Genomic DNA, 13,530 nt, shown 5'->3' with positions numbered 1-13,530 from the left:
CAGGGACTCGGGCTCATAGTCCTGGGTGCTGGGGCTGGGGAATGGCTGTCCCCTGTAGACAGGACATGACCACAGTTGTCTCCTGCCTGTTTTACTTTTATGTCCCTGCCCGGCTCTTGCAGGCAGTTGAGTTTGCAATCCCTGCTCTGGGCTTTAAAATTCAGTTACCCCTTGGCAAGATGGGACAATGAGGCTCAGAAGAGGCAAGTGACAATGGTCATTGCACAGCGAGCTGGAACTCAGGTCACAATCATTCAACAGGTCTTTATTGAGCTCCCACTGTATACTAAGCACTGGAGACAAAGACCACAAGAGACCTAGTTCTTGCCTTCTGGGGGGTGACAGTCTGTTGCTCCACAGGCATAGCATCCACCCTTATTGCTGGAGGCAATAGGATCTGTTAGAGACAGGTCCTTTATGATCCCTCAAAGTAGGTGGAAACAGATTCCCCATAGCTTCTGGGCCCCATCCAGGCCAGAGAATGGGCTCTGAAAGGCAAGGGGAGTGGAAGCAGCCATCTTGGAAGGAAGCTCTTGGCAAGAGTTCCTATGAGAGGGGGATGTCCCTAATCTCTAACCTGGGCTCCCAGAGAACAGGAAGGGTGAGCAAGGTGGGCTCAGAGGGGTGGCAGGTGGGGGTGGTGGGGGACAGGAGGGGAACAGAGAAGGTGCAGTGGCATCAGCTAGACAGAGCATGGGGACTTTCCCATCCTGGTTGAACCAAAGGTGAATCAGTTAGGTCCTTCTAAGACAAGAAGTGAAGGGCAAGATGCTGAAATACCCAAGCTGCCCACCTACTAGTCCAGGAGAAAGGGCTTTGCTCAGCCAGTCTGGGAGGAAGTGTTTGTCCACTTGCCTCCCCACTCCACAGCACCACCCCTGGCCTGGAGGAGAAAGTGCAGCCTGGAACCTCTGTCCCCAGTGCCTCAATGCTGGACCCAGCTTGGGCCATTGCAGACCAGCTGGCCTCCCAGGAGCCACATCTGAAGAGCATCAAGCAGCCCACATGCTCCGTGGCCAGCTCCCCACTGACGTGGGGGGATGAATAACAGTCCCAGCCATCATGTGCATTTGCTAAAAATAAACTGACATACTTTTTGCATTGGGAAACAATGTGGATTCCAAACATTCTCAAAGGGCAGAGAGGGGAAAAAAGGAAGAATGGAAATCAAGTTTTCGGGCTTAGCAATTAATTAGTGCCTGTAAACAAATGACTCATGATCTTTCCTGGCTATTTTTCTTTCCATTTTGCGTGGATTTTCGCAGGGACTCAGGGAAGAATGCCAAGTGAGCCAAGCTGATAGGCAAGACAGGGTCCAGATTGGACTGTCTTGAGGGGGCGTTGTCCAGTTGGAGAGTGTGAGGAAGAGCATCAGGTGGAAGAACAACATGTGCGATGGCTATGAGGACTAAAAGATCTTGGCATGTCCAAGGAACACTGAGGAGGCCCATGTGGCTGGAGTAGAATGGGTGAAGGGGTGAGGTCAGATAGATCCACGGGACTTGGAACACACAGACCCTTAGTGGTGTATTAAGGCATTTATATTTGATCTAGAAGACAGTGGGAGCCATGAGAGGGTTTTAAACCAGGAAAGAACATCATCTGATTTATATAATGGTGTCATCTAAAAAATAGATGATCAGGCCAGACACAGTGGCTCACATTTGTAATCCCAGCATTTTGGGAGGCCGAGGTGGGTGGATCACCTGGGTCATGAGTTCAAGACCAGCCTGGCCAACATAGCGAAACCCTGTCTCTACTAAAAATACAAAAATTAGCCGGGCGTGGTGGCGGGCACCTGTAATCCCAGCTACTCGGGAGGCTGAGGCAGGAGAATCACTTGAACCCGGGAGGCAGAGGTTGCAGTGAGCGGAGATGTTGCCACTGCACTCCAGCCTGGGCAACAGAGCAAGCATCTGTCTCAAAAAAAAAAAAATCAGAAAAATATATTCTACATGTTCTCTGTTGTTTAGATGCTTCTGATACTTAGATTTCCTCAACAAATGATTATCTCGTGTTATATTTCTTAGGGGTTTACACATGTAAAGTCTGTTTCCTCTCCTTAGAACATCAGCCCTATGATAACAGGGACCTTGTCGGTCTTGTTTACTTCTGTGTCCTCAGTGCCTAGACCACTGCTTTCCACACAGTAGGAGCTCAGTAAGTGCTTTTCAAGTGAATGAACACTCTGTGCAAGGTCAGAGGCCTCATTCCACCTTACAGGGCAGGGAGGTCTTCCAAGCCCAGTCTGGATGGTCCCCAGGAGAGGCAGGTTTTATTTAGTTCAAAATAAGAAGAAGTCTGATGGCTGGAATATCGATTCTGCAAGGAATTGAACTCCCTGGTAATGGGTTCATTCCAGCTGGGCCCATGCTATCAGTCCCACAGTGGCCCTCTCTGATTAAAGACAGTCTCTGTGCTGCTCATAGAGTCCACTCAAAGATCTATGAGGTTGGCACGTGGCTATGCCCATTGTGCAGACAGAGAAACTGAGGCCAGGGAGTGGTGACATGCTCAAGGTCACATGGTTACAAGTGGAAGAGCCTGGCTTGGAATCCAGATCTGACTATAAAGTCTGTGTTTTTAACTCCTTCTCTGAGCCATTGTCATGGGTTCCAATGCCTGCTCCACCACTTAGATGCCGTGTGACCTCAGGCAAGTCACTTTGCTTTCTGAGCCTGAGTGTTTTGCTCCATTTAATGGGAATGGGGCCCCTTGCCTCTCAGGGCTGCCAGGGGTGGCAGGGAGGTCTGAGCCGGCACACAGATGTTCGAATCACGTGCATCCCTCTTCCCTGCCAAGCTCCTTCCTGGGTCCTTCTGCCACTGGCCCCCCTCCTGGGCTGCCGACCCCGCCTTAGGCCAGAAGCTCCTTGGAGTCTACCCTCCAGTTCCCCCCCCCCGCCCACTGGGTGTTGAGTCACTCATGCCATGAGCTTCTTGCCCTCTGCCTGTGTTTTCTTCCTCCTTTTCTTGGTAAAACCACTGCCTTTTCTGATTGCTAAAGCTCCTCCTAGGGATCAGGTGGGTGGCAGGGGAGACCCCACCATCCCACAGAACCATCTTCACCGCTTCCCCATCCCTCCCACTCTCACCACGCCAGGCTGAGGTCACTGAGCACGAGGCCTGGATGGCAGACATGGTCAAGGTTGGGGGTTTAATTAATCATCAGGGAGCAGGCAGGGCTCTGGCTGGTCCAGGGCCCCTTGTCTGGGTATAGGCTGGTGGGTAGACTAGGGGAGGTCAAAGTAAATATTCTGGGAATGATGTTGCTTGCAGCCCATGGCAAACATAAACATGGAAAAGCCTATGGGGATGTGTAGTAATGGGGACGGGGTGACAGAGGCAGGGATGGGTCTTTAGAGGCTTCATGGAGGAGGTGTGTCTGGAGCCAGGTTTGCAGATGGGAGATGAAGGCCATGGGTGCTGGGGCCAGCTACCCTGGGCTTGAATCTCAGCTCTGCCCATTTCCCACTGTGTGAACTTGGTCAGGGTCATGTCCCTCTCTGAACCTCAGTTTCCTCATTTTGAAAATGGAGATGATTGGCTGGGCATGGTGGCTCACGCCTGTAATCCCAGCACTTTGGAAGGCTGAGGTGGGCAGATCACCTGAGGCCAGGAGTTCGAGACCAGCCTGGCCAATATGGTGAAACCCCGTCTCTACTAAATACAAAAATTAGCTGGGCATCGTGGTGCACGCCTGTAGTCCCAGCTACTCGGGTGGCTGAGGCACAAGAATCACTTGAACCCAGGAGGCAGAGGTTGCAGTGAGCCGAGATCACGCCACTGCAGTCCAGCCTGGGTGACAGACTGAGTAAGACTCTGTCTCAAAAAAAAAAAAAAAAAGAAAAGAAAATGGAGATGATAATATTTACATCCCCCTCACAGGGTGTGGTGATGACTGAGAGACGATGCAGATGAAGCGTATAGAGCGGGGTCAGGCATATAGCTGGTGCACAATACATGCTAACTATTTTCATTCTTACTAGTGGCCTAGTGGAAAGCACTGGAATTTTAGCTGCAGACAGACGTGGGTGTAAATTTCAGTTTTCTGCATCTCCCTGTTCTTGAGCAAGCTCCTCGCCTGTTTGAGCCTCAGTGTCCTCACCTGGACTCGGAGATGGTTTCACTTCATGAGGTTTGTGGTGAGGATGACGCATGAAATTCCTGCAGATTGCTCAGCACAGTGCTGGGCACACAGTAGGCACTCGCTAAGGAGTGGTTGGCATCCACTGGTCTATGGCCCAGTGGTTAAGGCAAGGGTTCGTATATCAGAGTCCTGGCTCTGCCCCTATGGGCTGCCGTGAGGATTATATAGAGCTCTAGATGTAAAGTACCCAGTTTGGTTCCTGGCACCTAACAGGTGTGTGGACAGTGGGAATAAAATCAGGATCTTTGTGACTCTGAAGACCAGTGTTAGGCCACCCCGACATCCTGGGTGGGAAGGTGAGTTTCTTCCATTGAAAGGTGGGGAAGGTTCTGGCCCTTTCATGGTAAGGAAACAGTTTCAGAGAGGCGACATCACTAGCCTAGGTGGGCAGCTGGGTCTGCTTGTCTCCAGAGCTTGTCTTTCCAAAAGGGGAAATCTCTGGATTGAGGGTGTCCCGTGGGGCCCCTTGAGTGTCACTGTGCATGCTGCTGGAACAGCCTTTTTTTTTTTTTTTTTTTTTTTTTTTATAAGAGGGTCTTACTCTGTCACCCAGGCTGGAGTGCAGTGGTGCAACCACAGCTCACTGCCTCCTCAACTTCCTGGGCTCAAGTGATCCTCCCACCTCAGCCTCCCGAGTAGCTTGGGACTACAAGCCTGCATCATCCGCCTGGCTAATTTTTACTTTAATTTTTTGTAGAGACAGGGTCTTGCTATGCTGCCCAGGCTGGTCTCGATCAGTGATCCTCCTGCCTCGGCCTCCCACAGTGCTGGGATTACAGGCATGAGCCTCTGCATCCTGCCTGGAACAGCCTTTTAGTGGTTAATGAACGCAGGTGACACATACCGTGAAGACGGCAACTCTTGGCGTGAGGTTCTGGGACCCAGCAGTGTTCAGGGCCTGCCACCCCAGACTAGGGACCAGGGAGTAGCTTTGTATGTATGGGAGGTGGCTTGGGGTCTTGGGGGTGGGGCAGACCCCAAGAGGCCTGGCCTGGGCCTTTTTCCCTCTATGCAACCAGCCCCATAGTACTCTGTCCAATTGTTTATTTCTTGTTACTATTGGGCGTTTTGAGGCATTTCTTCCAACTGTCCAGAATCCGAACCTCCTTCCTATGTGTGGAGAATTTTCTGCTGTGTAAGGCAGATGTTCTGTCTCCCAAAAAGGAGGCTGTGAATATGAGCCTCAGATTCTGCCCCCTGCAGCCAGAGCATGGACAATTGGCTCAGCCATCTAGATGCACTGTCCTGGGCCCCTGGGGAGTCCATTCAGGGTCCATCCAGAGGCTTCATTTATGCAGGTCACATCCTTCTCCTGCTCAGAATCCTCCCATAGCTCCCCATTGTCCTCAGAATAAGACTTCAACTCCTGCCCGTGTCCCGCAAGATTTGACGTGATGGAGCTCCACTGACCTCCCCTCCTCTCCCTTTCACCCCTCCAGCCACAGGAACCTCCCTCAGCTAAAGTCAATATGCCGAGCTGGTACCTGCTTCAGGGCCTGTGCGTTTGTTGTCTCTTCTGTTACTAGATCTCACTTCACAGGTGAGGAGATGGGGCTGGAGGAGGGGAGAAGGAAACAGGGCGTGGTGGAAGGAGAATTCCACCTGAGGTTGGGCTGGCCTTGGCCTCGGCCTTAGCCTTGTGGTGATCACAATCCACACCAGAGACTGCCTCCTCCAGGAAGTCAAAACAGATCCTTTTTGTAGACAGATCCCTCTCCTTGCCTCTGCTCCGCCTGACTGAGGCATTCTCTCGGGCATTTGGGTGGGTGTGTGTGGAGGTGACATTGCCCCCACAGGGGTGGAAATTAATTCTTATGGGGTAAAAAACATCTTATTTTTTTTATGTATAAAGCGAAGATAGGCCGGGTGCGGTGGCTCATGCCTGTAATCCCAGCACTTTGGGAGGCCGAGGCGGGTGGATCATTTGAGGTCAGGAGTTCAAGACCAGCCTGGCCAGCATGGTGAAACCCTGTCTTTACTAAAAATACAAAAATTAGCTGGGCAGTAGTGGCGCACGCCTGTAATCCCAGCTACTCGGGAGGCTGAGGCAGGAGAATCGCTTGAACTCGGGAGGCCTAGGTTGCAGTGAGCGGAGATGGCTCCACTGCACTCCAGCCTGGGTGACAGAGTGAGACACCATCTCAAAAAAAAACAAAAAAACAAAAAAACAAACACCTTAACTTGATTTGAATCTACGCAATACCTCAACTGAATTCAACTCAACAGAACTCCACTCATCGTGTTTAGTTGAACTTGACTCAGCTTAGTGTGTCTCCACTCAACCCTCCTTTGCTCAGTTTGACACAACCCAGCTCATCAGCACAACTGACACGAGCCCTGCGCCCCTCCACTCAGCAGAGCGCAGTTCAGGTGAAAACTCACCTCAACCTGACTCAACTCAACCCAGCTAACTCTGCTTAACTCACCTCACCTCCACTCAGCTCAGCTGACCTCAGTTCACCCCAGTTTACTTCACCTCAGCGCCACTCACTGCAATCCCACCCACCTTAGTTCAGCTCAAGTCAATCCTGCTCTGTTGAATGCTCAGCTCAGCTCCACCCAGCTCCTCAACACACCTCATCTCAAATTTTACAACCAGTTTTTTTTTTTTCGAGACGGGATTTCACTCTTGTTGCCTGGGCTGAAGGGCAATGGCTTGATCTCGGCTCACTGCAACCTCCGCCTCCCGGGTTCAAGTGATTCTCCTGCCTCAGCCTCCCGAGTAACTGGGATTACAGGCATGTGCCACCACGCCTAGTTAATTTTGTATTTTTAGTAGAGATGGGGTTTCTCCATGTTAGTCAGGCTGGTCTTGAACTCCCAGCCTCAGGTGATCTGCCCACCTTGGGCTCCCAAAGTGCTGGGATTACAGGCGTGAGTCACCACACCTGGCCAAGTTTTTACTTATTTGTTACGTTTTCAGAGATAGGGTCTTGCTCTGTCACCCAGGTTGGAGTACAATGGCAAGACCATAGCTCACTGCAGCCTCGACTTCCCGGGCTCAAGGAATCCTGCCTCAGCTTCTTGAGTAGCTGGGATTACAGGTGCATGCCACCATACCTGGTTAATTTTTTAATTTTATTTTTTGTGGGGATAGGGTCTCACTATGTTGTCCAGGCTGGTCTCAAACTCCTAGCCTCAAGTGATCCTCCTGCCTTGGCCTCCTCCTACAGTGCTAGGATTACAGGCTTGAGCCACTGCACCTGGCTAAAGTCAGTTTAAGTCAACTGTATTCACTCGACTCACCTCAACTGTCTCGACTCACTGTAGGCCCTCACTGTAATTGCCACCTGCCTTCCCCAGACAGCCTCCAAGCCTTGCAAAAAAGGAGTTGGCCTCCAGGTGTTCCCAGTCTAACTGGGGACCCTGACATGTCCTTTCAGCAGGTGCTGTCATGTGGGAAGCACAGGGCACCGAATGAGCAGCCTGTGGCAGCCCCAGAAAGCCCCAGATGGTTCCCCACAGAAGGAAGAGTCAGTGCAGGCAGAACAGTGGGAGGAAGGGTGTCCCGGGCAGAGGGAATAGCATGTGCAAAGTGGCCGAGGCAGGGTGGATGGAACCCTCTGATACCCAGAGGTTGCTCCAGCTGGAGGGAGGAGTGGAGGATAAGGATGGTGTAAGGGTGGCTGGGGGACAGGCCCAATCCCCCAGGGAGGACCTGGCCTGGACAGGGGGGAGACACTGCAGTACTGAGCAGAGAAGTGTCATTTTAAACACCTCCCTGGCTGCTGGGGGATGCACAGAGTTGAGAGGCGAGACTGGACTTATTGTGTAGGGACAGAGCTGAGAAATCCAGTGCTGAGGGACTGGTGGGGAGCAGACAGGTGGGGAGCTTAAGGAGAGAGTTTAGGAAATTAACCATAAAAATGACCAGAAATCGAGCACTTATTCTGGTCCAGGCCTTGTTTCCTTGCCTTACAGGTATTAACAAATCTAATCCTCACAACGATTCCATGAGGTAGGTATTATTATCGACCCTATTTTGTAGATGAGGAAACTGAGGCCATAGAGGCCAAGACGTCCTAAGGAGCGGAGCTGGGACCTGAACACAGGCTTTGGTGCTCCAGAGGCCTCAGGGGCAGCCAGATATCCTGTGCAAAATGCCCATGGCAGGTGCCTCCTGGAGGCTGGCCCCTGCCCCCCAGCACACAGTAGGTGCTCAGGGTCTTCTTTCTCTGTGTTTGTGGGGATTTAAGTCATCATCACTACCTGAGTTTGGAGTGTGCATCCACTATTCAAAGGGAGAAACTGAGGCCCAAGGAAGGATTTGAGCCACAGGTAGGAACATAATCTGCAGACAGGTAGGTGGTATCACTGGGGTCTTCAGCCACTGGGACTTTTTTTTTCTGGAGACAGAGTCTCGCTCTGTTGCCCAGGCTAGAGTGCAGTGGCATGATCTCGGCTCACTGCAACCTCTGCCTCCCGGGTTCAAGTGATTCTCCTGCCTCAGCCTCCCGAGTAGCTGGGACTACAGGCACACACCCCTATGCCTGGCTAATTTTTGTATTTTTAGTAGAGGCAGGGTTTTGCCATGTTGGCCAGGCTGGTCTCAAACTCCTGACCTCAAGTGATCCACCCACCTGGGCCTCCCAGAGTGCTGGGCAGTGGCAGGGTTACAGGTGTGGGCCACTGTGCCTGGCCATCATTGGGATTTTGATTCAACGTGTGTGCACTGAATGGCCCTGTATGTTGCTGCGGGAGAGGATCCCACCTTTGTCCCTCCAATGCTGAGAATTCTCCCATGGCTGCCCTCTGTCCCGAGGATGCAATCTGGGCTCCTCACTGTGCCCCAAGAAGCTCTGCTGGATCTGCCCCAGCCTCCCCTGCCTCCCTGGCCTCACCTCCCATGACTCTGCCTTCTTGCCCCTGCACCAGCCTCCTCCAGCACCAGTCTCCCACCCCAGGACCTTTGCACGTGCTGTCCCTCTGCCTGGAACACTCTCCTCATGACAGCCCCATCTCCTCCGTGGGTCCTCTACTCTAAAGTTGCCTCACTTCCTCAGCGTGGCCTCCCCGAGCACCTGAACTGAAGCCCCCCATTTCTTATGTATCACATCACCCTATTGTTTTGCTTTTATTTTTCAATATTCTGCTTCCTTGCTGGAATTTTCCTGTCTATTTCCTGCCTCCTGCAGGGGACAGAGCTACTCTAGGCAGGATCCCTGTGGGTCTTGTTCCCTCCTGTATCCCACAGCCCAGCACACAGTAGGTGCTTAAACATTCGTGGGATGAATGAATGAATGAATGAATGAGTGAAGGAATGGATGGAAAGAGTTTAAAAATGTAGGTGTGGAGAGGAGGACTGGCAGGCCTTGGCCCAGGCTGGGGCTGAGGCCTCCTCTCCCGGGTCTCCCTGCCCAGAGGAGGGGCCCCTGCCAGGGCAGGAGGGTGGGTGTTGGGGGCAGTGAGCAGGGCTGGGCGAGGCTTCTCTGTTCCACTGTTTTCATCCTTTCGGTAATTATGGGCTCAGACACTCCTCAATGCCTTCCCAGAATAATAGCCGGGCCTGTTATCAGTGGCATCTCTGGGACCTTCTCACAAACAGTCATTAATGAAGTCTCACTGCCACCCTGCCCTCCCTCTTGGTGGAAGCCGAGGCACAGAGAGGTAAGGCCACTTTCCTAGTGCCGCACAGCTGATGCAGGAAGGATGGGCTATTTTGCCCTGAACCCTGAGGTGCAGGGTGGGGGCCCCTTCTCCCTGTTCCACATGGGAGAAGTCTCTGAGCCTGCCGTGACTGGGGGGCCCTGCCCCCAATTTCAGGCCCCCAGCCCTCCTTGAGGCCTCAGGGGCCTCCCAAGGTGGCCTCTTAATCATTGCCGGTTAATTAAGGAGGTTAAGCAGCACCCCGGGGCCCAGGCAGGCCTGCCCAGGGAGAGAGGTGGCAGGGCCCAGACTGCATCTCACATCGAGGCCCCTGTTTCCCAGCCGGAGTCTGGCATGGGCATTGTGTCTCTGTGGTGCCCATTGCCGGACCTGGGGGTCTCTGGGGGAGGCATGGGGCCTCCGATGGGGCCATAGAGTTCCATTGCTTGGGCAGTGCCCCCTCCCCTTCTTCGGGGGTGTGTGGGAGGTGCTGGCATCACTTAATGAGGCCTCCGCGGCTGCCAAGGAGAGCTGGAGGAGTTGAAACAGGTTCTGGGTGAGGTGAGTTTCGTGGGCTGGGCAGAATCCATGGCTCCGTGCCATGTGGGCGCTGCCCAGGGCGGTGGGGGGTGGGCAGGTGTGGGACCCCCAACTGGCCCCTGTGTCCAGCCCTCTGCCCTGATGGGTGGGAGCAAAGGAAGCTTGGGAGGGGATTGTGGAGATGACAGAGGATGACAGACAGGAATGGAGGTTCACATCCCACCTTCCTAGGCCCCCCACTGCCCAGCCTGTGGGGACCACACCAAGACCCACCATGCTGGCAGCACCTGGGGCTCCAGAGACACTGCTGATCTGTGCTCTGACACAGACTTGGGCCTCAGTCTTCTGACCTGAGAAATAGGGGTGGTTGGATGGGATAATCTCAGGCTCAGAGCTTTAGTTTCGGAATGACCCATCTATATCAGAGCTGCCTGACTTGCTGTGCGACCTTGGGCAAGTCGCTTTCTTCCTCTGGGCCTGTACAGCTCCGGCAGTGACCCGGTGGTGGTGGGGTGGACGCAGTGATCCTTGTCTCCGCTGAGGTTGCCAGTGCTTTGCGAGAGGCACCTAGACTGCTTTCTCCAGGATTCTTCCAGCAAGGAAGCCATTCAGTGCATCTCTCCTGGCCCTGGGGAAGCACCGAGGCTCTGGATTCAGGCCAGGCAGGTTTAGGAGGAAGCTCTCCAAGGCCAGGCTGTGGGTCCTGGGGTCAGGAGGGCAGCCCTTCTGTGTTACTGAATCCTCGGGGCCACTGCAGGCTCAGGTGAGGCTGGATCAAGGCGGGACCCAGAGCCCATGGGGGCCCCGTGGGTTCTTTGTCTTTCCCACTATTTTTTCAAGTCACTTTTATGGATATATAATTTATATACAGCACGATTCACCCTTCTGTGGTGTGCAGTTCTATGAATCTTGAGAAACGTATACAGTTGTATACCAGCACGATCAAGATACAGAATATTCCATCACAGCAAAAAGTTCCTTGGTGCCTCCTTTGTTATCAATCCCTTTCCTACTCCCAGCCTCTGACAACCACCGATCTCCCCCAACTTTTTATTTTGAAAAATTTCAGACTTAGAGAAAAATGCCAAAACTTCACAATGAGCCACCAAGTGTCCCTTCCCCCAGAATCTCCAACTGTGAACACCTGGCCCCATGTGCATTCTTGGTTTTCCTCTGTGTGATTTTTGCTGAGCTGTTTGAGAGTAAGTTGCAGACATCCTTACCTTTCACCCTAATTACTTCAGCGTGTGCCTCTGAAGGACAAGGGTGTTCTCCCACGTAACCACAGTGCCGAGATCACTCCTGAGAAATTTAGCATTGATTCAGTTACATTACCTAGTCTCCAGGCCATGTTCAAATGACCGGAACTGCTCCAAAGTGCTGTTTATAATCGTTTTTCATCTTTTTTTTCCTTTATTTTTCTGGTACCAAGGCTTAGGCCCTGCCTTTGGTGGCACATCTCTTTGGTGTCCTTTTATCTGGGACATGGAACATTCTCCTGGCTGTTGCTTGACTCCTTTTTTTTTTTTTTTGAGTTGGAGTCTCACTCTGTCACCCAGGCTGGAGTGCAGTGGCACGATCTCGGCTCACTGCATTGCTTGACTCTTTTTAAAAACCACTCTCATGGTTTCCTATACCAGGAGCTGCCAGGGGAATTCTCCGGGGGATGTGAGTGCCAGGAAACGGGGGCTGCTGACTTGGGGGACATGGGATGTTCTTAGGGTGTTTTTTTCTGAAAAGTCTTGTTTAAAAGTAAAGTGGCAGTAGAAGGAGAGAGAGATTTGGGTTCATTGGCTCAACTTTTAAGAACGCTGAAAATTTAAAGCAAAAAGAGACACTACCCAATTTGCAGTTGACAGGGATCTCTAGCCCTGTGGTTGAGGTTCAAATCCCAGCTGTGCCTCCCCTTGGCTGTGAGCCCTTGGTCAGGTAACTTCACTTCTAGAGCCTCTGTTTCCTCATCTGTGCGATGAGGATAATAGCAGTCTGTCCACTTTGCCCTGTTGTTGTGAGGAAATGAATCAATGCATATAGTGCGTGAATAGTGGCAACTTCATTTGCTAATTTGCTGATAGTTTTTAGACATTTCTCTCTATAGTTACAGAGATATGTTGGATATACTTACAGAGATAGCTCATGGATATATGTGAATCATGCATTATATAAATTAGGCCATCTTCTTTTCTCTCAATAATTTATCACAAGCATTTTCCTACATCCACAAATGGAGCACTTGTGCATCGTGTATAAATTTTAACTTTAACTCATTTTGTCCATAGATAATACCATGTGGCATCAAATACCAAAGGTACAACAAGTGTGCAGTGAAAAGCCAGTCTCCCTCTTACGTTTGTCCTCACCCTCTCAGCTCCTCACTGTGACAGTCTTTTGTGTTGCTTTTCAGAAGGGTTCTGTGAACATGTGGGCAAAAGCATGTATTTGCTTTGCTTTCTTACAGATATCAGAGGACTCTGCACACTAGTTCTGTGCCTTGTGATTTTCAGCAACAGTAGATCTTGATGATATCAGTGCATAGAGAGCACCCTCCTTTTTCAAGGCTCTGTGGCATTCCATGGTGGACACAGAGCAGGATGTAAAGAGCTAGTTTCTTAGTGATGGTGGCTTGCAGGCTTTTGCCATGATGAATTGCAACAGAGAGCCTGGTGGAAAGCTTTCTGTGTCCTTGTGCAAGTATATCCATAGGGTACATCCTAGATGTGGAATTGCTGCGTCAACGGGGATCACGAGGTCAGGAGATCGAGACCATCCTGGCTAACACAGTGAAACCCCGTCTCTACTAAAAATACAAAAAAAAAAAAAAAAATTAGCCAGGCATGGTGGCGGGCGCCTGTAATCCCAGCTACCCGGGAGGCTGAGGCAGGAGAATGGTGTGAACCCGGGAGGCGGAGCTTGCAGTGAGCCGAGATCATGCCACTGCACTCCAGCCTGGGTGACAGAGTGAGACTCCGTCTCAAAAAAAAAAAAAAAAAAAGAAAGTTATATATATTTTGAATTTTGCCCCACCATCATTTTATTTAGGATTATTATTATTTTTGAGACAGGGTGTCACTCTGTTGCACAGGCTGGAATGCTATGGCACGATCTTGGCTCACTGCAACCTCTGCCTCCCGGGCTCAAGCCATCTTCCTACCTCAGCTTCCCGAGTAGCTGGACTACAGGTGTGAGCCATCATGCCCAACCAATTTTTGTATTTTTTGTAGAGATGGGGTTTTGCCATGTTGCCCAGGCTGGTCT

This window comes from Hylobates moloch, unplaced genomic scaffold (genome assembly GCF_009828535.3).
Source record: "Hylobates moloch isolate HMO894 unplaced genomic scaffold, HMol_V3 SCAFFOLD_21, whole genome shotgun sequence".
In the NCBI taxonomy this organism is placed as follows: Eukaryota; Metazoa; Chordata; class Mammalia; order Primates; family Hylobatidae; genus Hylobates; species Hylobates moloch.
The sequence above is the reverse complement of the archived record's forward strand: the minus strand, read 5'-3'. Positions refer to the sequence as shown.